General features: G+C 42.1%; 1 protein-coding gene across 6 annotated transcripts in view; it reads left to right on the forward strand.

Moving 5' to 3' along the window:
• The first annotated feature begins 2,727 nt into the window (after positions 1-2,727).
• Positions 2,728-24,948, forward strand: part of LOC142499600 (sodium channel protein type 2 subunit alpha) — a 173,870-nt gene continuing 151,649 nt past the window's right edge. For 2 of the 6 annotated variants that reach the window (XM_075609171.1, XM_075609172.1), the window contains exon 1: positions 2,728-3,309. The gene's annotated coding sequence lies outside the window, so the exon portion shown is untranslated. Of the gene's footprint in view, positions 3,377-3,774; positions 3,826-24,948 lie in introns of all 6 variants that reach the window. The other 4 variants (XM_075609175.1, XM_075609176.1, XM_075609174.1 and 1 more) reach the window with 3 other exon arrangements.

The raw sequence follows: 24,948 nt of genomic DNA on the forward strand, positions 1-24,948 counted from the left end.
AATACATTTAGTGGAGTGTAGCAACAACTCACAAATCACTCACATCAAAAGTCCCAGGTCTACTAACATAGCAAGGTGAAGTGTCCTGCACCAGATAACCCTGTCACCGCGTCCGGAAGCAGTCGTGAGCCCCAGAGTACGCCCCAGCAATTTCTTTCTTGAGAAGAAGGGTACACACTCCCTGGTGAAACCTCAGGGTACGCCCCAACAAAGCACAGTCTCTAATATGTGGGTATCCACGCTTCCTGGAGTAGCCTCGGGGTAAGCCCCAGCATAATCTTTAATTTTGGCAAGGGTCTAGGTAACCCCCTCCCTGCTGATGCCTCAGAGAGAGATTCCCCCCTTCCTTACTACTGCACTACAGTAAAAGCCTGCCCTATTGCTGCATCTCAGCTGCGCCTCCAATTGTAGCGCTGCTTCCCCCACTCTGGGAAATTGGCTGGCAACCATATGTGGCTTGGTGCAATGTACTGTACCTGTTTGGCTGCAGGAGATCTGAGGGTCCGCGATGTTGTGCGGATAACAAGACAGGCTTTTGGATGTCTCAGGCTTCATTCCTCTCTTGGTGGAAGCGCCTCCATCCACTGCAGACTCCAGCGTGGCTGGAGACAGTCCCTACAGTGGAACTCATCATTCATATCCCTACCCAATAGACTGTAGACTTAGGCAGGGGTATATAAAACAAGGCTTTCTTTATTGTAGCCACTGCAGATCTTCATACAGCTAATACATTTAGTCTCTCAGGCCTCCAAGCTTCTGGGTGTACCTAGGCCAACTTTCAGGATTGAGGTCTGGTCTTTCTTTTCAGCCCCCTATGGGGCTGAGGGCACGTCTCTATCCCAAGAAGGAGAGACTCAGAACCCCCTATAATTTGTCATGCTTCCTCCCTTGCACAGAGGGGGAGGGCACAAAGTCTGTACCTGGATTGGCTGCACACAGACCAAGTTCCACCTCCATATCTGTCACTCAGGGAACCTGCCTGAGGGTGGAGAAAACCCAGGGTTATGCTTGACAATGCTTGTACTTACCAAGACTGATATGTCCGGCAGGGCAGACAGGTAGCCAAGACTGGCACGGCTACATTTGTATCTCATAAATGTGTTAAACTGTTGTATTCTAATCTGAAACACTAAGATTACTATAAAGTTTGAGTTCAAAGCATGGTTCAAAGTGTGTGTTCAAAATGTCCTCCTTTATAACGTGCTTACCTTCATCGCTAAACCACCAATTCCAAAGAATATTTATTAGATTATCAAATAATTCTTAAAAGTAATATTCTACTGTGACAGACCTATATTGCTCAAATGTTCATGTAAATTGAGTGATTTTTCTGCAAGATATAACGAAAAATAAAGGGGTCTCGTTTTTCTGAACAGTGTATATATTTATATTTAGAGAAGCACACACGTACATATAAAATTGCATAATAGGAGAATATTAAGAAGAATATTAAGGAGAATATCATTAGAGAAAGAAATACGAGTAGGATAGCATATAATTTGTGGGCATGTCCAGATTTGGGAATAAGAGTGCTTTGAATTGTGGAGACAATACTTGCAGACCAAGATAAACTGGTTATAAGGCGCTACTGATTGGACTTTACAATGGGCCAACAAACTGAACCCCTCAGTTTAGGATGCCTGACATCACAGCCAGTCTGATATTTTCATTGGGTGGGAAGGGGCACTAAATATAGAAATCACTTGTACATGCTTGAAGGACAAGGCTAAGGCTGCGGTCCCAGTGACTGCTATGTGCGCTGGGCGTATAAGCACCGCCCCTCAATGGGGCTGGGCCCAGTACTCACCTTCCTGCTGAAGGTGCAGCCGCGCCGTACTGGCAGTTTTTAAAACTCAATGATATTGAGTTTAGAACTTGCGCCGGCGGGTCTCCCAATGAGGGCAAACTTGCCGCGTGAAGTCATGGCCACGCCCCCCGCAAAACCCCAACCACGCCCCCTCCCATCGCAATCTTCCTCTCTCCCTGAAAGACCGCAGATCGCGGTTAGCACTGTGCACGCACCGACTCCCTCCCCCCCCGCTGGGCGCGCGTGCCACAGTGATGACCGTGTGGAGGCATCCACGCGCTGAGCGAACAGACTGCCTTAAGGCAGTGTTCGCGTCCATGCGGCGTGCGGGTGAGTCTGCGCGGAAGCAGGAGGGGGTGCGCGTTGCGCGACAGATAGGTCACGTGAGCGGTTCGCCCGATGAGGGCAAACCAGCTCCGTGACATCACTGGCACGCCCCTAGACACGCCCACGGCCAGCGCGCGTACCATGGCCAAAAAACGCACCGGCTTCAAGCGGGTGACGTCACGACCGCGCGCGCCTCCGCACGGGTGAAGGCACTATGGACCTGGCCTTATAGTCCCTTTCTGCTATGAAATCAGTCCCATGGATGGTCACTGTACACAAGTGGCATGAAGAGGAGCCCACTCTACAAAGTACATCCCAGTAGCAGCAGGCCTATTCCAAGCACTTGTACAGTTCAGAGAACATCAGACATCTTAAATAGGGATTACATTAAAACATATTTAGCTTTATTAATGGGTTTTAAACCACGATATAGTGCTACAGCCAGAGGATTTTAGGATGAAGTTTGCAGTAATTTAAAAAAAAAAATGACTCACCTTCTAAGGCTGAGTCCCCCAAGCCTCTCCCCAACCCCCTGCGTCTCCACATTTCAAGCAAAGTCGCGCTCTTTTGCAAACGGGTGGCACAAGTGTGACATTGGAGAGGACGGCTTCCCAGGCTCCACTGTCTCTTGCACAGCTCAACCTACACCAATAATCTTTTAGGGGTGTGGATTGCATTGGCTGCAGCAGAGATTATCTGCCTTAAAGGCAGCCACTGCCTCTGAGGACCCTTTCATTGCCTCTTGCTTTCTTTTGCCCACCCAATCTGAGCTGTTGTGTTCATCCATTCCCTCTGCAGCTGCTGGGAAGGAGTCTGGGTCTAGCACTGAGCTGCACCTGCTCCGTGTGCAGCATTTCATCTTCCCCTTCCCTGCTGCTGCTGCTGTCACCATCCAGGAGGGACACGCCTGGCGCAGAGGGACTCAGCAAAGGGGACAGAGAGAAAGGAGACACAGCAAAGGAGACACGAGAAAGGGGACACAGCAAAGGAGACAGAGGAAAGGGGGACACGGGGAAAGGAGACACAGACTGAGAGGGAAAAGAAAGCATCCAGTCGAGGAATATAAAGGCAACCGCGTCCAGATGGACCACAACTAAAGGTTATTCCCAGAAATAACTGTGGGCTGGTTACATCACGACCAAAGCAGGGGAGGATATCATTGTTTGCCTGTCTCTGTGAGTATTGCCTGGATCAATACAGATGCTGATCAGTATTGGAAATCACCAGATCTATTTTTTATTTGTAAGCATTTTTTTTTATTCTTTGGTTTATATATATATTATATTATATATATTACGTATTTTTACGAATCGATTAATGAAGAGACGGTTATTTGCCACATTTGTTACAATTCAAAGATATCTGATTTCTAGTGATTCTGTGACATAATGGGGGAGGGGGGATGGGGCTGGATACTGAGGAATGGGAGAGAAAGGGGCCATTGCATTTTAGAGAGATGCAGTGATTCGCCTGCTTTAGAAAAAATTAACCCCTTTGGTGCTGCTGGGGCCAGAAATGCATTGCCAGGCCCCTCCAGCACCGGGAGGGTTTCATATTTGGCAGAGATTTGCATTTATTGCATGGCTTGTTCACTCCTCCCCCTCCCTGTACTCAATGCACCCTGTGCGCTCTGCTTTCAGAGTGGGTGATAGGGACCATTTCTAGAAAGACCAGCCTAGAAACGCTGCAGGGTAGGGTGATTTCTTTCTTTTTCAGCACACAGTTTATGTCTATATATCTAATGTTTGGATTTTGTGATTAAAAAAGACCATCGATAGCTTTGCCTTGCAACAATAGATAGATTGCAATTATTGCATATGTGATCAGTGTATTTGCAAATGGATTTTTGTGTTTGCTGGGTTTCTTTTGTTTTTAAAGGGAAAATGACACATTGAAAGATAGATGTCAGTAATATCTCTAATGCTTTTGTGAACCGTGCCTTTTTATTTACATTATATTTATAAAAATGACAGACCAGATTCATGTTAAATTGAAGGACTGCCTTTGGCTACTCAAAAAAAATCTGGGTTTTGGCCTCATACATAGCTCTGTCACTATGGATGTGCAGTTACAGAAGGTATCACATTGAGAGGTTAATTAGAGGATTATAGTGAGACTTTATATTTAAATCTAAAGAACACCAGAAGGAAATATATTAAGCCATAATTGAACATTTGCAATGTAAACACTGTAGGCCTCAGTTATAAAATGGTGTCAGTGGCTATTGTAACTCAGTGACTAACCTAGTTAGTTTTCCTTTTTAGTTTTTCTTTGTATTGCCACCATATTACAACTGGGTGTATAATAATGTTGCTGGCATAAAACACATAGGTGTTTTACAAAAATAAGAGACTGCATACTGCTCTTACTACTATTTGATACATTGAATAGTGAACCCTTTTGTGTCTTACCTGTTAATGTATTTTTGACTGAGATCATTTGATCCATATTGGATTTTATGAATTAGGGGCCTAACACTCCAGTAATGCATTGCCATTGCAAACTGTTTCGCTATCTGATTTTCAACAAGGAAGCTGTGACGTCCTAGTGTGTCATGACGTTAGGGCCAAGTGTCACAACAGAACAGTAAAATAATGTAACCCTTTCGCTGCCAGAGGGATCAGCTTTGGGATTTTGCTCTGGCAGAATAGTGTGGTTAAAGGGACTTTCAAAAATGAATCTCCAAATTTAAAGAAATGGGAGAAGAAGCTTTGGGATTTAGACAATAAGTAAAAAAAATACAGTAGCTTTGGTATAAAGAAGCATTGACTAAAATGGGCATATGTGTCACATTTATTCTAAACATCATATAGAAGTGTCACACTAAATGATGTACAACTGTGTGTGTGTGTGTGTGTGTGTGTGTGTGTGTGTGTATGTGTGTGTGTGTATGTGTGTGTGTTTTCAGTCTTAAAATTAGTGAAATAAAGTACCTTGCAGAAATTATTAAAATCACTATGCGTCAAAGAGACTGATCTTAAGCAGACTTTGCAATAGGCCAGTGTACCCAGATTCAGGTAACGCCCCATACATTCCATGACAATAGGATGAGTGGGAATACAGGTGGCTCCTTTTGTATCGTTTCCGTTTTAGATCAGCGTAACTGAGCATTTCTATACAAAACCCTCTGGGCGTTTCTACAGAAAGTTATTTATAAACTATTAATTAGAAGACAGAATAGTGTGTCAGGCCATAATTAACTTCTTCTTTATAAATTCTATTTTCTTTAATAAAAATAAATAGTATTGAGGAAATAACAAAAAGAAACAAGACAGCCTCCATAATCCAAAGAGTACTGGTAGTTTAAGGCCTACTTAAAGCAGAAATTCCTTCTGCCTTCCTTATTTTTTGTAGCGTCTGTCTGTTGTGGTTTTTAGTTACGCAAACTGTTTTAAATGGTGTTGTTGCACTCTGCCAATATCACTGTATACAATGTTTCCACTATGGGTATGTACAATGGCTGTTACCATTCACACCTATCAAACAGACAAACAGAGGTTGCCATGGTAACTCCCAGGGAAATCAAAACACAGAAAAACTAAAACAGCTGGCTACAGCATACACTGTAGTTATGTTAATACTTCAGTTATATAATTTGGGGGACTGCTGATTCACAGTCAAAATGGTTGACATAATTTTTCAGTAAAATATTTTTTTGCAATATTAACAACTTCTCTGATATAGAGGGCTCTAGTGTATAACTCGTTATATGTTCACAGATCTCATTAGCCTTGATAGTATTAAACCATTTTGTCTGTCTATGTATACTTGAACATATCATAACTACATTGGCTAGATGAAATAGGTAACATAGCAATATTACAACTAACACTGAAGAGTTCATTGGATAATCAATTCTAGTGTTCTTATTCAAATAGGATTTTTTTTTTAAATTATTATTTTAAGTGCCACTGTTACTGGTGTTCCAAAAATGGCAGTTTCTGAAATGATTCACAACAGGCATTTTATGCCGAATAGGTTATAGTTAATTAGTAACTGCAGGGCCGCCAACAGAAATCGTGGGGCCCAGGACAAACAGTTTAAGCAGAACCCCCCCCCCCCCCCCGCCCTGTGTCAGCAGTATTGCGAGCCACCTCCTCTCTCCCCCCCCCCCCCCCCATGTATTTATCTCCCTTCCGTCTCACCCCTTTCACTCTCACTCTCATGTATTTCTCTCCCCTACATCTCATTCTTACTCCCTCTTTTCCTCACTCCCCCCCCTCTCTCCTCTCCCTCCGTCAATTACCCTACGCTCACTCATTCCCTCCCCCCTCACACAAGTCCCCCTACAAGATATATACCAAAAAACTTCCCACCCCCAATGCAAAAAACTTCCCCACCCCCAAATACATTAAAATAATCCCCACCCCCCAAATATATATACAACCTCTCCCCCAATGCATACACAAAACCAACCTACCCAATACATATAAAACAAAATACATATAACCCCATACATACATACATACATACATACATACATACATACATACATACATACATACATACAATACATACATACACACATCATATAAAAACAACCCTCCCCAATACATATAAAAAAAACACCCAAACCCATATAAAAATACCCCCAAGCCCCCCAATACATATACAAATTCCCCAAGCCCCCCAATATATATAAAAAAAAACCCAACCTCAAATACATATTAAAAAACAACATACATATTAAAAAGACCCCCACCTCCCCAATACATATTTTAAAAAGCCCACCCCCAATAAAAAAAGACTCCCACCCCCCCAATACATAGTAAAAAGACCCCCACATTACATATAAAAAAAAGACTTACCTTGTCGATGATCAGTGGATGTGGGGGCCCGGCAGCTGGCACTGCAAGTTGGGCTCGACCTCTGGCCAGGCCCGGCTGCCGGTGATCTTGCGGCCGGACCCCGACTCTCCCCTCAGCAGCAGCCTGCATGCCTCTATCCCCCTGTCCCACGCGAGCTTCTGATAGACCTCCCTCTCATGCCGTCGCGCGCTGGAAGCGGAGAGCGTTGACGTCAGTGTGTTTCCGTCGCGCTGACCACAGAGAGGCCCGTCGGCGTGGGACAGAGGGATAGAGTCATGCAGGCTGCTGCTAAGGGAGAGTTGGGGCCTGGGACACCAACCACGGCAGACCCACCCTGTTGGCGGCCCTGAGTAACTGTATTTTCTGATAGCACAAGTAGGTAATTTCTCATTTCTCATATTGATCTAAAGCAAGAGTGGCCAACTCCAGTTCTCAAGAGCCAACAACTGGTCAGGTTTTTAGGATATTCCTGCTTCAGCACCTGTGCTGAAGCCGGGATATCCTTAAAAACTGACCTGTTGATGACCCTTGAGGACTGGTGTTGGCCACCCTTGATCCACAGGAAATATAAACCAAATCCTGTGGTTTGTTAGATGTTTTTATGCAGCCCTGCCTGAGGGCTGCTGTTTAGCTTTCATGTCATCAAAGTTAATGTGGTTGTAATTGTGTCTGCTTCTGTAGAGAAAGGGCAATCCCTGAAACCACCACATGACCACTTGAGTCAATTTTGTTTTCATACCCTTCTCACTGCATTTCAGGAAGCTAACGGGGTGGGAGTTAAAGCAGCAATGCGGGTTAACTTAAAAAAAAGAAAGAAATATATATATATATATGTAAAGAAAAATATAAGACAGCGCCCTTATCAGTACACACCCAAATTGCTACAACCCTGATCCAACACAGCAAGATGACACACCCAGCACAGATGCCTAATAACAATTGAATTAAATTAAGTTGTGGTTTGGAACAAGTGCATATATGAATAATATATGAAAAAATGAACAAATATTAATAATTAGAAAATGAAAAAAATGAAAAAAAGTGTGTAGCTATTAAAAAATGAACAATAAAATTGACAAATGAAAAAAATCTAATCATATGGGACTAATATAACATTAAAAAAATCTCTATAAAATTAGGAAAAATGACAAAAAACGAAAATGATAAAACAATACTTAAATGTCCATATGAGTCCTTTTAAAAAGAAAAATATGGTCCGGGCAGCTTTCTTCTTGGGCTCACCAACCTCCCAACGATGCCTATTAGATAAAAAGAAAAAGCGCCCGATCCATGTGTAAAATCAGATATAAAAGGTTTAATTTGCCATGAACAGACAATTGCAAACTCACACTTTGTCAGTATAATAAAAGCATATTATGGGACCAGCCCATGCACCAGACCGACGTCAGACTTCCACAGCCGTCCTCCGTCTGCATATGGTTGTTGTCACTGCAAATTGGTATTGCTGTTGCCGGTGCCACCGTTCGAACCTCTCTCCGTCAACCCAGATGGGATTCCTATGGTTCCTGGTCTGTACGGCTGCACATGAACTCTCACCAATCGGGGAACAGGGAACTCCTGCACTGACGTCTTCACTCTGGCGTCTGGGCTGCTCGACCACCGTAGTTCCTATACCACGTGACCCTACGTGTTTCATCCGTCTCAGCGGATTTCATCAGGGGATGAACTCTAGTTGAAATGACTTGCTATTTATAGTACTCTAGTCCAATAGAGCATGTTAAACCCAATTGGTTCAAATCAATTAGATTCATATAGGTCATCTGTGCTAGATGTTAATAAATGAACAGGACATTTAAAAAGGACAAAAATTAAGAATACACACATAAAAAACGGCCATAAGATGGTAAATCACATAATTAACACAACAAACTGGACCATAATATATAATGAATTAGTTCTCCTTGTAGTTAAAAACAAATTGATCACATATATATAATTATAAAATTATACAACATGTAGCTAATATTGTTAGTTGTTATTAAACATAGGTTATCATATAAATCTGTTGTGTTTCAATGCTTTGTTATTAGAACATTAAAAATAGTTAATTTTTTCCATTTGACCGTATTGATGCATACATACATATATATATATATATATATATATATATATATCAAACAGAAAAAGAAAAAAGCTGCGCCTCTGATTGAAGTGAACCAGTGTGGATGTATTTGCTCACATAAATCTAAATCAAATGTGAACTATTGTGGGTGTATCTCTGGATAACATCAGCAATTTTACACATAAACCTAAAGATCATATAGTGGGCCTATACCAAATATAAACAACATATAAAGAAAAAAGCAAAAAAAAGGAAAACCAGTCCTCAAATAGTTCCAGTAAAAATATATGGGTGCTGGTATGCAGGGTCTCCGGCAGCTCTCAATGTGGACAAACCGCGTCCACAACGTATCTAAAAGGAAAAAAAGAGGAGAGAGCGCACGCCCATAGCGTAAAATTGTAGATTTAATGAGGGGAAGGGGGGGAGGGGGGGTAAAAAACGCACTTACAAAAGTACAATAAAATCAAGCATATGTGATAATAATCACCACCATCCGGGTAAGACTGCAAGCTCTTGGGGCAATCCAAGGCTCCGTTGGTAAAGGATCGACGTCCCCGCAGATTTCCAGGGCTGGTGTGCTATTTGAAAGTCCAAGAAAGTAGTTCCGTATGGTGTCGGTCTCTGTAGCACTTGCGCATGGATAGGTCCGCTCCAGCGCAAAGGGATCGAAAATTTGAAAAAGTTGGCCGTGACTGACGAAACGCGTCAGGGAGCGTCATTACGTCAGACGCACTGACATTGAAGTCAATACCAAGCGCTGGAGCGGACCTATCCATGCGCAAGTGCTACAGAGACCGACACCATACGGAACTACTTTCTTGGACTTTCAAATAGCACACCAGCCCTGGAAATCTGCGGGGACGTCGATCCTTTACCAACGGAGCCTGGGATTGCCCCAAGAGCTTGCAGTCTTAACCGGATGGTGGTGATTATTATCACATATGCTTGATTTTATTGTACTTTTGTAAGTGCGTTTTTTACCCCCCCTCCCCCCCTTCCCCTCATTAAATCTACAATTTTACGCTATGGGCGTGCGCTCTCTCCTCTTTTTTTCCTTTTATATATATATATATATATATATATATATATATATATATGTATAAATGAGATCAATGTAACAAATAAATAAAACCTAAATAAAATTGCACCAATATATCTACAAATATCCAAGCTTGAAATTTCAATCACATAGCGTTTATATTGTGAATAACACTATGTGATTAAAGGAAGAGATGAAACTATGATCATTCATAGTATATATTAAGAATTCATTGGATCAGACCCTAAACTGGATGACAAAAAAGTTTGATTAGAGTCTATAATATACTTTGATTATATATATATATATATATATGCACATTTTGAATATATTGCATAGATCACATGTGGATTTAAATTCCAAATAGAAATGATATTAGAGACAGATAAAGATCATCATATAATAATCATCATAAAATGATGATTTATAATTAGTGAAACATAAAGAGATAATGAGAGTATCATGTGAGGACATATCCCAAAAATTGGAAACATTAGTATATAATATTAGTAGATTATAAATACAGATAACCCAATAGGGGGAGAGAGAAAGAAAACGAGCAAACCATGAAGAATAATGATGTAAATATGGAGAAGTAATGTCAAAAAGCCAGCAATCCATATTTACAAAAAATCATTATATACTAGTGCGTAAATTGAAGAATAAAGTATGTATTATAATATATATATAATATAAATGTGTGAAATATATAAATATATGAATTTAAGAATTAACATAAATAAATAATGTATCTTATCAGTTATGTGTATAATATCATTGTGAGTCTTGCATAAGCAAGTGTGTTATAACAACGTGTATAACATAATAAATTGAAATAAATGTGTATATACCATTTTTGTGTTTAAACGCTAAGTGTATGATATACTAATTTTAAAATGCTCAAATTGCTCAAAAATGATCCTGACCAGGGGTCCCCTCTCAAAATACACCACCTGGGAAAACGGTGGCACCGGCAACAGCAATACCAATTTGCAGTGACAACAACCATATGCAGACGGAGGACGGCTGTGGAAATCTGACGTCGGTCTGGTGCATGGGCTGGTCCCATAATATGCTTTTATTATACTGACAAAGTGTGAGTTTGCAATTGTCTGTTCATGGCAAATTAAACCTTTTATATCTGATTTTACACATGGATCGGGCGCTTTTTCTTTTTATATATATATATATATTTATTTTGTATTACAGATTTGTACTCTTGGGACCCCCTTCTTCCAGGGATACTTACCTCCGGTAGGGGGTGCCGGTATCTCTGCAGAGTTTAAAGGTGCAGGTAACGCAGAGCAATAGAAAGCCGCACCGGATTACATCACAGCTTGCTATTGCCCCGTGTGACGCGGGACATTTAAGCCTCCATGACATTAAGGAACACCGGGGGTCATGCACTAAGCTCCGTTAAGTCGTTTTTAGAGCGCAAACTGCTCTTAGAACGTGATGTTGCGCTGAACACGATGCACTAAGCCACGCAAACAGGCACTTTGCGCTCTAAAACTGACTTTTTTCAGGAAATTTTTCTAAGTCCAACTTTGCTCGTTCGTTACCCTATTTTCGTTAAATTCTGCCCTTAAGCGGGATGCACTAAGCTACGTAGCCTTAGCGTACGCGAAAGTTGCGTTCAACAGAACACGTCAGCTCAAGGTAGACGCAAAAAAAGCTGGACTTTGAAAAATTTCTTGCTTTACATTTTTTGCATGCGCAACACCCATACAACAGGCCAGCGGGTGTCCCCGGCTGACCCCACAACCGTCCCGGGGTCCCCACGGGAGTCCCGGGGTACCCGCGGGCCTGCGGTACCAATGTTGTGCCTACAAAAATACTAAACATTATTTCTAACTAAATACACCCCCCTAACACATACAGTACAATAATGTGCAAAATAACTATTATCCAGATATGGATAATAAATTATTTGCCCATTATTAAACACTGCATTAGCATACCTAAATAAAGTAAATAAAAACAGTAGCCAGCTAATCCAATGAATACAAGCAGTAACAACATCAACAATGAATTAATTAAACCATTAACCAATGAAACCAATTAATTCCTAAACCAACTCAAAATGAATAGTAACACTAACCAATCAAACCAATGAATTACTACAACATTAATGAATGTAAACATTAAAAGACAAAGAAATAAATTCAAACAATATCTGAAATAACCATAAAACGCTTTAGCTAACATAATACAACATTAACTACAAACGAACACCAATCGCAAACATTTTATTACCATTAAGCAGGAAAAAAACAAATAATCACATCCACATAAGAAATTGAAATTAAAAAAACCAACAGCAATACCAAGCCACAAATTCCCCCCAAATATTGTCATAATAATGTATTCATCTGTACCCTAAAGTGGTACAGATTAATATATTTTCTGTCAATGTGCCTCCCCCAAAAAATCAAAAAACACATCCAATGAAGAAACCTGTAAAAAGAGACATTTACAAACATTCCCTGGCCCTCCGACTCCCAGGGTAACAGGAAGCTCACGTACCTTGAAGGCTTCCAACAGCATCCGATGCCGTCCGCCATGAAGATCCGGATCAGGTACCCAAATCTTCTTTTTTCTTTCTTTAATCACCTTCTTCTATCTTCATCTGTCACCATTTCTTGATCTTCTTTATCTTCTATCTTCATCTGTCAATCCAAAAAAACCCATGATAAATCCCAACCGATGTTGTCCTGTCGTCTTCTTGGGCTCAAATGAGGCGTCACGGCCTTAAATAGGGCTTGTGACGTCACATTTAGTCTCAAAATGGTTAACAGCCACCTGATATTCAAACCATGTTCCGACTTTTTTTTTTTTTTACATGACGTCACTTAAAGGGAATGATGCCAGCCAATCAGAATGGCTGTGCTTCATTTGCCTTTAAGATGACGTGACGAACCCGGCGTCACATGGTATTTCAGCCAATCAGATCGTGGGAACCAATTCCACACTCTGATTGGCTGAAATACCATGTGACGCCGGCCATCTTGGATTTAGTGAAGTCATCTTAAAGGCAAATGAAGCACAGCCATTCTGATTGGCTGGCATCATTCCCTTTAAGTGACGTCATGTAAAAAAAAAAAAATTAAATTTTTTAACGGACGTGCTTTTTTTGAACATCAGAACGCAAACCCATTGAGCTTAGTGCATAGCCCCCACTGTTTCTCTGCCTGCAGAGATACCGGAACTACTACGGAGGTAAGTATCTCTGGAAACAGGGGTCCCTGGAGCTGAAATAAATGGGGTCCAGCTCCGGAGACTCCCTGCTTCAATCCTGTAATTAAAAATAGATGTATATATATATATATGTAACGATGTTTCTGGACCCACCCAATCTCAGATTGGCCCCTGTGGTCTAACCGGTCCCCATTACATGTCTGTATGTTGTGGTGCACCTGCTGGCTTACAGGACTCCTGAGTCTCCCGCATGATGGTAGTGGGGATATCAGCATGACAGGCATCTGAGGTAGTGTGCTTAGAGTCCTACTCACATCTGATGCAGCGCCTCCACCTCATCAGGATCTCTGCGGCCGCAGGGGGATGTATCTGATGAGGACCTCCTCTGTGGTACCTCCTTCTGTGCAATGACTCGACACATACACAGCAAGGGTCTGTTGAATCTTGGCATCTTTATTAGCACTTGTCAGGCAGACTGCCCCTCACAGTGGTCATCCTAGCCGCTCATTCCTTTGCTGCACTCAATCTGCAAGGTTCCTCCTTCTCCTAATGGAGTTGTTTCCACCTCTCCCCTAAGGGAGATTCACCTGCTTGTCTCTCTGCCACTTGAGCTGCACAGACTCACAGCTACCTCCACATGACTCTCCTGAACAGAGTCAGAACACCAACAGAACACTTGCCCTTACGCTAACACACTAACTTTAGGCAGTGCTGTGTCTTATGTAGGCTCTAGAAATGACTCACCCCTGTGTCACTAATAGTGGACACAAAGCATGTTGTCACTTCCTTTGTATACATATGACATCTCACCAGGGTGTGAGGGCAAACCTCCATGATTGTTACTGGCAAACCTGCATACTTACCAGGATTACTGCCAGTATGAAGGAGATATGTACACCAATTTTACACATGGCTACATATATTTTAAAGTTAACCTGTATTGCTGCTTTAAACATTATGGGAATTTGAGCCTATCCATTGGCGTTAAATGTAACATTTAAAGCCACCGCAGCCATCTGACACGAGAGTTCTAGCTGTGCAATTACTATTAGGAGCTAGATCCACAAAGCTCTATTAAATCATAATGTGATATTACCTACAACAATGGATAGAATTCCCTGAGATAGGGAGAACTGGGGCGCAGTAGGGTATAGAACAACACAAATTAGTGTAAGAAAAAGATGAATAAACAATAATTTATTTTCTTTCTTTGTAACAAATGTATGAAATAACTTGCACGTGCCCTTTGCAGAGTGTTTGAGAAAGCGCACAGCGCAAAACATGTCAGTGTGACTGGCTGTTCTCCGTCTTTTTTACAATAAATTGAAGATTTTTTCAAACAGCTACCCTCTCTCCTCTCAATAATTTGGTGGTGTGATGCAGCTTTTTTTTGCTTCTCTCCTTGTTACCTACAACAAGACTGGACATTATGTTCCAAGAGTTAACATAGTGTGCTCAAATCTAATTTGGTCAAAAACAATGTGTGAACAACAGTACATCTCATGAGCATAGGCTTAACGCAGCATGGCTGTGGTATAACGTTGCATTATTTTCTAATAATGTTATGTTATCTTCCAATAAAATGGCATTAAGGATGTCTTGACATTACTCCGATCCTGACCCTGAAATAGGTTCTTAGCTCAAGTTCAGAAAAAGAGGTGAGGGAAATAACACCAGGAAATAATACTATGTCCGTTAAACCATGCCTAACTGTGGAGTTACACCCATCCAGACCCTGAAAATAGCCTATTTCTGGGTATGGGTGGGAGATTCTCGAAGTTAGCTATGTTTGGTGAAGTCTCTCTGTTAACCAAAATAGCTTTATCGGTATTTAAATATAAATTTCTCTGTATGGCTGAAAACATGGCTTAACATTGTGACTGTCCTCTGAAAAAACGCTGTTAGTCTTAATGTGTAGTTAAATTAGGTTAACGTCATATTATTTGTGGATCTGGCCTAGTGTAATGACAATAAATATTCACCCTGTTGTTTGTTTCAACCACAATATTTTAAGCAAATAAGGATTATGCCATGCAGAACATATCCCAATATATTGTACAATATTAAAGCAGTATGGAACTTGCACTGGTTACCTATTTGTTAGGTTAATCATAGGACTCCACATATTACATTTACATGCTTAGCTGTATAGGCCAGCTTTGCTCCCAGAATGTGTATCTTCGTACGCAGTTTCTTTGTGCACATACTGTACAGCAACATTATGGGCAGGAACACTAATGCTGCAGAGACTCCTCCCCATGGAAACCCATAGCTGCTCACATCCCTTTCACTGCCTCATTTAGAGCAGTTATGGAGAACACTGTCTTCTTGGGAGTCCCTAAGGCTCCTCCAATCATTGCACTACGATGTGGTAAATAAGGGTCATCAGTTGCTGTGTGAATAGGCGACTTTCTATCATTGCAAAGCAGTATTTATCAGTCTTTTACCTTAGTGCTTGTGCATTTGCAAAATCAATTATTTTGCATTTGTTGGTTAGAATATGTTTAATAAAATGTTTATAAAATATTGGATACTGTACATCAGTAAAAATTATCAGTTGCTTGATTGGTTGAAACAATATATTCTGTTGAAGTCTATAGTACACAATTAAGGATAACCCCAGACTGCATTATTGCAATGAGCTTTAAATAAAAATGAATCACAGGAATTCACTGGATTTAAATACCTATAGTTAAACTTTGTTGATGTGTGAGTGTAGCATGTAAAATTATTTTCTTTACAACCAAGTCAGCAATTAAACTACAAGCATTCAAAATGCTTTTATCTGTAACAGAAAGCATAACTGGATCAATTCACTTGCTTTAAAATATTCCATCTTAAAATGTTATTTAGGAGCCAGAATTTAGATATAAAAATGTAACAATGAAGCATTCAGAACACTTCTCCCTAAGCTATAAATACGTACAACATTTAATAGAATGTAGCACTGCTATTCCCCTTCCCCTCACCTACCCCTTCCCCTTCCCCACCCCCTAATCTCAGACATCTTCTTACAAAGGGCTTCAGCTATTTCCTCTTGTGAAAGTTGACCTTCCGCCCACCAGTGGTCCACTATAGGACCATCCACCAGCAGTAGCCATGTTCTATTTAAACTTGCGGAGTAGCCGTAAAACATTGGGTCTCACCACTTAGAACCTCAGTCCGAGGAACCCCCTACGTGTGGACTACTGGGAGAACACACCAGACGTAGCTGACTGTTGGGACAAGGATGACTCCTAAACGATCTGAATGACCCCGGGGATCTAACTACCAGTATCCGGCTAGACGCAGGGATTTCTCCCTCTGAATCATCATCTGACCACCCATCTTTTCCCTCAAAACCCCAGTCTCTGAGATCTGTTGACATGCCAGGGGACAGATTATCACTGGGGAACTTGGTTAACACCCCAATGGGATTACAACTAGGGCCCATGGTGTTAGCAGAAGCACTGGGGACAGAAAGAACATTTGTAGACTTGTATCACGGTAGTCGTCACGTTGGGGCCTGGTTGAGCAGGTAGCGGGGCCCACAGGTGGCCCTGCGAGGTATAGATTGCTGCAGGCCGCATCCCACGACCGTAGGGCCTGATCGTAGACCGACAGGGGCACCGACGTAGAACAGACCGCAGGGGCCGCACCGGATGGTGTGGAGGCCTGGTCTATTGGATGAAATACAGCAGAAGGTGGTACAGGGCTGGCAGGCCGCATGTACAGGGCCCGGCAGTGCTGGCACCGCACGGTAGGGCTTGCATCGCCCCCTGGAAGCCGGCAGTTGGGGGACACACAACAGGTGGTGTTGGCCATAGATAGTGACTATAATAATAATAATTATAATTTGTCAGCTCCAGCTCCGACATTGTTTTTGAAATGAGGTAGATGAGGTAGAATATTAGCAGCTAGACAAGGCAGCTCTTCTCTCTCTCTCAGCTCCGCAGAACTAAAGTCCAGCAGGGTGTGGTGAACTCCTCCCATAGCAGAGACACAGTCCTGGATTGGTTCTTGGAGTGTTGCCCTGAGTAGGGCAGGGCGAACCAAGTAGGGACCAGGCTCCGGCTGAGCCAGTCACAGTGATGGGCGGTGACAGATTTTGCCGCCAAACAGGATGCAGCTGTTTTTGCAAAACTTGCAGCTGGCTTTTGCAAAACCCACGCGGATCTTGGTTGCGCAGCACATGCGGTGGACTCCATTTTAGAGTACACAGCAGAGTCCCTGGTGACGCCTCAGGGGCCCGTTCCTCACATTTTACATTGTAGAATAGCACAGTCCATAGCAATAAAGGTGCACAAAGTCCCCCAGCTCCAAATGAAAGGGGCCCATCCCTATTTTGAGTGAGATGCGGGGATCATGCACCCTGGATGATTTCCCACAGGGTGCACCCCCATAAGCACAATCATAGGTACCCAGGGTCCCCAGCAACAACTGAAAAGAGCCCTGGCCCCAGTATGTTCTGTTATGCAGCTTGAAGGGTACACGGTGACGCCCCCTGGATTTCCTGCCAGGGTGCACCCCAACCACTGGTCTGTTCTCTGATGAAGGGTTAACGCTCCCTGGTATCATGCTCTCAGGGTACGCCCCAACTAGCAGTTCATCGTCCACAGGTACACAGGGTCCCTAGCTACAACTTAAAGGGCCCGTACTTGTCTTGAATATGATGTAGGATGTCCACGCTCCTTGGTAACATGCCCTCAGTGTACACCCCAACACAGTCTTTCCTTGGTAAGGGTCTAGGTAATCCCCTCCCTGGATTTCCCGTCAGAGAGAGGTCCCCCCCTTCCTTAACGCAGATGGGTGCCCAGGGCCACTGGGGAAGCATCAGGGGCCAGGCCCCGGCCTCTTTTACTGCCAGCTGCAATGTCCTTAAAAGCCTGCCCTTTTGCTGCATCTCAATAGAGCCTCCAATTGTAGCACTGCTAACCCCCCCCCCCCCCACCCTCAGGGAGATCTTGTATAGGCTACAGCTCCGTGTGGTGCTGGTTACCTGTGAGGGTCCAGGAGAGATGAGCTTCCGCGATGTTGTGGGGAACAGGACAGGCAGTCCCCTCCATGACAGCCTTTTCTCATATACTTCTGTCCAATATACTGCGACTTAGTCATAAGTATATAAAAAGGATCTTTATTTGGTGCAGCCACTGCAGGTGGTATCACAGTGTTTGCATATTAGTGGAGAATGGGTTTCAGACCCCTGGATGGTGCTGGCCTGCATGTAATATTGAGGCCTTGTGCTCTGCACAGATCTTGGGTTCTCCAAGCCCCAGGAGGGGCTTGAGCTCGTCAATCTTCCCCGGGTGGGAAGGCACTCTTTAATTTGGAATGCATCCTCCCTAATGCAGAAACGGGAGGGCACAGGGTTTGCACCATGATTGGCAGCAACACAGACCCAGTGTCACCTCCTCTCTTGCCACTCAGGAAGGCTGCATGAGGGGGGTAAATTCCACAGGATAGCCTGTCACTGCCTGTAGCTACTAGGGCTTATGTGAAAGGAGGGCAGAAAGATAGTCTGGACCAGCCATGGCTATAGAAGATATAGAAGTTGGTCATTGTTTAGATGCAAAGTTAATCAGTTTCACAGAAGTGATTATGAAAGTATATTTTATATAAAATAGCTTCATCTTTAGTGGTCAAATGAAAATTATTTTAAAATTGATGCCTGGTTATTCTTAATTGTGTACAAAACGATCTACATGGAGTCTGCTTCTGATACATAGTCATACTACTAGAATAAAGTATTTATTGAGAAATAAAACAAAAAGCAGTTACTGTGCATCAGGCACATGAAAGCTGCAGGCACATTTGTTTATTTTTAAATCCCTGCAAGTTAACACCACCATATCTTGTCTTACATTTCTAGGGAAGAAAGCCTTACAATGCAAATCCGCCAAGGGCTGGCATGCAACCTACGTTATAATAGAATGTGCTAAGCAATTGAGTAAAAGAAAGGGTATTGTAATGAAAGACTCAACATGAAATCGATGTATTATTCTACATTATAATTACATTTGGTTTGATGAGTTCATCTAATGAAGAAGAATGACATCTTATTATTTTATTATATGTTTCTTACTTTCAGTGCCAGAACTGCTGAGATTTGACATGGGCCGCAACTTTAGGACATACAGTATTTACCAAGCAGGGCTAAGTCATAAGCCACTTTACAACTCATTCACTTAATGCACCCAGAAAGGGCCTTACAGCTTAGCACCGCTTATTAAATATGGGCCTATATGTCTTTATTGTTTATAACCTTTCAGTATGTTTTCATTTTGCATTGCTTTATTACATTTGTCAAATGTTCTTTCTGTAGATTGTATTTGATTGTGTGCTTTACTCCCGTCAGACATGTTTGAACTATTTAGATGTTTTTTTTATTGGTATTGGGAATCATTTTGCTACTGTATTTCTATTGTTTCTGTGCACCTTCTTCTTTCTTTTTACAATATTCCTCAGTACTGCCATATGCTCAGACTAATTATTCCTGGCATTGACAGAACACTCATGATCAATACAGATTAATTACAGACATTTAATCTCTTAAATGCAATTAAAATGCCTCATGCAACAATACCTCTGTCAATATTATAATGCATTTGTTGACAAGTTATTACATTTACTAGTGCTTGTTATAATTCATAATAGTTAAAGCAGCAATCTGTGCTGATCACCATTTTTTAATGCTTCTTTCATTAGATATAGGCAAATTAAGCTCTCCCCAGAGATCATTACAGTCTAAAGTTTAATCATGTTTTTTTTAACAGTAGAAAAACATAATTTTTTAAAGAGCAGGACATGCTCAGGGGACAATATACTAAAATGATATGAGTTAAACTCATAGGCTTCTGGGGGGATTGCTGCTTTACTACAAATCTTCAGTTTCATTACATTTTTAGGACAAAATAAACATTTATTTTTTATTTTATAATTTAACATGAAGGTATTCGGTTAATTCAGAAAGATGACTTGTATTGTTACACTTATATATGGTAGATAGCATACAGTAGGTTGGTGCCCTGTCACACGGTCGTGATGTGGAGGATCATTTGATAAAAAAAAAAAATTGTGTGGCGAGCACGCGCATTTTAGGTGAAACTTCTTTGTGTTTTGTCACTGACGTAATTATACTCTCAAAAGTCTTTCATTCAATCAAAAACACCAAAATACAATTTCAGTGACACACCACAAAGAAGTTTCATTTACAATGCGTGTGCTTGCCACACACACACCCCTTTTTTATTTTTCTGTGAACACGCCTGTAATTAAAGGTTTATGGCATTGAAACGTACTGAAGCAATTGACTTTGGGCTCTATGCAGTAAGCGCCGAAAAAGTCCTCTCGCCAAGTGTTCATTATCGGCATGATTCTGCCGATTTTCCCTCGCCGTATGCAATAAGTGCCGAATCCCTTCCGAATCAAGCCGAAAACATTTGGTCCCACTCTGCCGATGATTTGCCGATCACACACAGGTGTATCGGCGTGCATGGCGAGGTGGTGTTAGGTTCGCCAAGGAAACTTCTTGCTGAATCTGCCGAAGCAAGCATGTTTTTGATTGAGCGGCCCATTTAAAGGCAGCGTGTATTTTTATTCATTCTCTGTGTTGTTGGGAGAGAGAGACACACAGAGCTGGGCGATTTACATATTTCTTATTGACTGAGAGAGTAGTTGTGTATTGTGAGAGGTTTGTCCTGTGTTGTTTTGTTAACATCTTTGTCTTGTTTTCACTTTGTAAGTGTTCAGTGCGATTGTCTTTAAATTTATTTTCTGTTCTTTGTGAGTGCTATAGGTATGGCTGAAAGGCTTGGGAAGAGTGAATTATGAATAATAGTTGAAGCCGCTGCCCGCTACTTATATCTATCTATATTAATATATAGATATCAATATCATATCTACATCTATATATCTAGCTATATCTATATCTATATATATCCAGATAAAATTGAATTAAGGGTGCCAATCAGTAGATCAATAGATAATTATAAAATAAAATATACAGTGTATCAACTGAAGGTGTCCAAGGTGGTAACAAGGTCCCAACTCCTTTCAATCCTAAAGAGAATGAAGAAAAAGCCACAATAGTGAAGTACTAAAAGGCAATTTTATACGCAGGTAGAAAATTGGCTACTTACAATGTAACAGATAAAATTGGGCAGTGTGTATGTATGTCACCACACAAACAATCAGAAGGCAAATCGGCGTCTCCCTCTCTGATTGAAATCATCCATCACCAAGGTTGCTGCTCCTGCAGTAGAATCCCACGTTCGTCTGCCGGGTTGTAACTCCAGCAGTGGAATCCCGCGATCGGTAGTCCAGATCTCGTTACTGTGATGTCAGACACGGTATAAGAATGAGTCCGCTATTAGACAAATGTGATTCCACCATCTTGCCATTTAACCAAGTCAATGATCGGAGAGTGGATTTGACAGAATAAGGGCACTTACAAATAAATGCACAATGTAATAACCCTATGCGTTTCGTTCCTAGTGTGGGATCTTCGTCAGGGGCAATAAAAAGCTATCTGTGCACACATCAGGTAGATCCCAACATGTGTTCATCTCAGGCCCTAACTCCAACCCCTTGGATATCACCTGTGGTGTCCCGCAAGGCTCTGTTCTCGGGCCCCTACTCTTCTCAGTGTTCATCAATGATCTTCCTACAGCTTGTAAGGGAGCCTGAATACACATGTATGCAGATGACACAATCTTATATGCACACAGCCGTAGCCTCCCCGACTTTGAACACATACTTCAATCTGACTTTTTGAGACTCGAAAAAAGGATTTCCCAAAACAAACTGTTTTTAAACACTGACAAGACTGTAACAATGGTATTTGGGACCAAGACTACATTCTTAAAGCTTCCAGTGACTTAGCTCCAGATCAGAACCAACACTAACACCACCCTAACTCCTGTTACTAGTTTTAAATACTTGGGCATATGGTTTGACTCCCACTTAACATTAGGGATGCACATTGATACCCTGACATCCAAAACCTATGCCAAACTAGGTGTACTTTACAGGAACAAATCCTCCCTAAGTCTGCTGGTCAGAAAGCGTATCACACAACAGATGCTAATGCCAATTATCGACTATTGGGACATAGTATACGGCTTGGTACCCCAAACCCAACTTAGCAAATTTGACGCCCTGTACAATTCAGATATGCCGTTTTGTTCTACAATGCTACTACAACACACATCACTGCGAAATGCTCAAAGAACTAGATTGGTCATCACTTCAGTCTAGGCGCAAAGTTCATCTTTCCTGTCTTGCCTTCAAATACTTTCTGGGCAAGCTACCCATCTATCTGAACAAGCTCCTCACCCCTACGACATGCAGCACTTATCTGACATCTGACTCCAAAAGACTGTTCATGGTCCCAAGGCTCAACAAAGAAGCTGGACGCTCCTCCTTCTCTTACCGTGCACCCCAAAACTGGAACAACCTACCAGTTTAAGTTCTTTCAAAACTTAAGCTGCCTCACATTTTAATCTAGTCTGTAACTGTTACATACGCCTATAATATATATTATCTTTAACTGTGCATGCAATGTCTTGTATATAATGTATACCCTGTTCACTTATGTAACTGTATTTGTACCATGTATTATTTGTCATCTTAACTCTATGCCCAGGACATACTTGAAAACGAGAGGTAACGCTCAATGTATTGCTTCCTGGTAAAACATTTTATAAATAAATAAAAAGTAAATATCTTATATACACATATAACAACATCGCCATTGGTTGATTGAACCAAGAGCACCTGAGAATCACAGGTTAACGAAAATGATCAATCAGCCAAATAACATCAAGAAAAACAAGCATACAAACATAATTATACACGTGAAAAATCTATAATAAAGCGCAACAAATATTGTGATATAATCAAGTTGTAGCCTAAACACCAGCGGTTTTCCCCAAAACCGCAATTTAAAAAAACCTAAACAAAACAGTGTTCATGGTGCAAAGTGATTAAACAGTTAATATGTGCAAATGAGCCCAGGGTTAGTTAGCACTGAAAAAACACATAATACTGTAACTCCAAGTAGAAGATCTCCAAGTCAGCAGACTCTTTGTAGACCCTCATATGAAGAAACACAAATGCAAGGATATAGGGCTCTATGCAGTAAGCGCCGATAGGGCTTTTTTCGGCATTTTTTGCCTTCCCGATTCAGTAAGCGCCGATAAGTGGGAGTTATCGGCAACTTTTCTTCCCGATAAAAAATTATCGGCAGCCGGCTGCCGATAAGCCACTTATCGGCACTTTTTGAACCCGGCTGAATTCAGGTAGCCCCGATCAGCTTTTCGGTGCTGATCGGCACTCCAGAATGGAGAGTTTATCGGGAATCCAGCCCGCCAACTCAAGTTGGCAACTTGGTGGAGGAGAAACATCGGCAAGGGCGACACTTAGAAAAAATCAGCCCTTTTTCCTGTCTGTGATGGATGCCAGGGGTCTCCGGAGCTGATACCCGCACCGGAGGCCCCCGGCATGCATCCGAGGCAGGAAAAAGGCATTTACAGCCCACTTCATTACCTTAGCGGCAAAACGCTAAGGCAATGAAGGGGTTAACCCACCGTGCCAGCTTTATTGTGGGTAGCGGGGGTGGGTGAAGGGGGTATTTGGCCCTTGTTATTTGTTTAGGGCTTGCGGGGGGGGTTGCGGGTGCACTTAACCCTTTCACGACCGTAGCAGTTAATACCGCTACGGTCATGAAGGGGTTAAGGCCTCCCGCTACCCACCCGCAAGCCCTAAACAACCACCGTTGGGGCTAATACCCCCTTCATCCACCCCCACTACAAAAAATAATCACACACAGCAGCCCCACACTAAATAAATCTAAATAAATAAATAAATATCTCTATATAAATAAATAAATATATATATATAACCCCAACAACCCCTAACATACACATATGCACATCAATGATACTATAGGCCGGCGGGGGCCCTCGGGTGTTACCCTCAGGCCTGCAGTACCAATTATGTGCCCCCCCAAATTAATGTCTAAACACAAACATAGTTATAAAGAAATAACCCCCCCCCCCCTTAACACATACAATATAGTAATGGCCACAATTACTATTATCCACAAAGGGATAATAGTGAATGTGCCCATTTTAAATACATAAACAGCAATAAATACATTAAATACATATAGCACTCACCACCCATGTCCGGCTGCCATGATGAAGGCCATCCTCCTCTTCATCCTGCCCATGCCCCCTCCGCTGCTGCAAAACAGATACAAAAATGAAAACATCCAATGTAATGTCCCCTAACCCCTTAATCACCATAGCGGTTAATAACCGCTACAGTCATTAAGGGGTTAACCCACCCTCACCCACCACTCGGGACTCCTACATACCCTCCCACACTAACCCCCCACCCCGTGAGGCCTAACCACCCACACCCACTACCCACGAAGGAGGCCTAACCACATACCGTTGGGGAACCCCACCCCCACCCCAAGTACCCACAATAAAAACAATACAGTGACCCACAATAAGCATCATTCAATTTATTAAATACATTACCCACCCCCTGTGCCACCCCATAAATACAAGATTTATCCTTTTACAAACAGGGTTCATAACACAGCCCCACGCGGGCACCTGACAGACCTACAGGGTACCAGCAGCCCTTTTCAAACAGGTTCTGGAGGCCTGTTGGTGGGTCCCGCCAAGCGCCATGGCCC

This window comes from Ascaphus truei, chromosome 7 (assembly GCF_040206685.1).
Source record: "Ascaphus truei isolate aAscTru1 chromosome 7, aAscTru1.hap1, whole genome shotgun sequence".
Classification (NCBI taxonomy): Eukaryota; Metazoa; Chordata; class Amphibia; order Anura; family Ascaphidae; genus Ascaphus; species Ascaphus truei.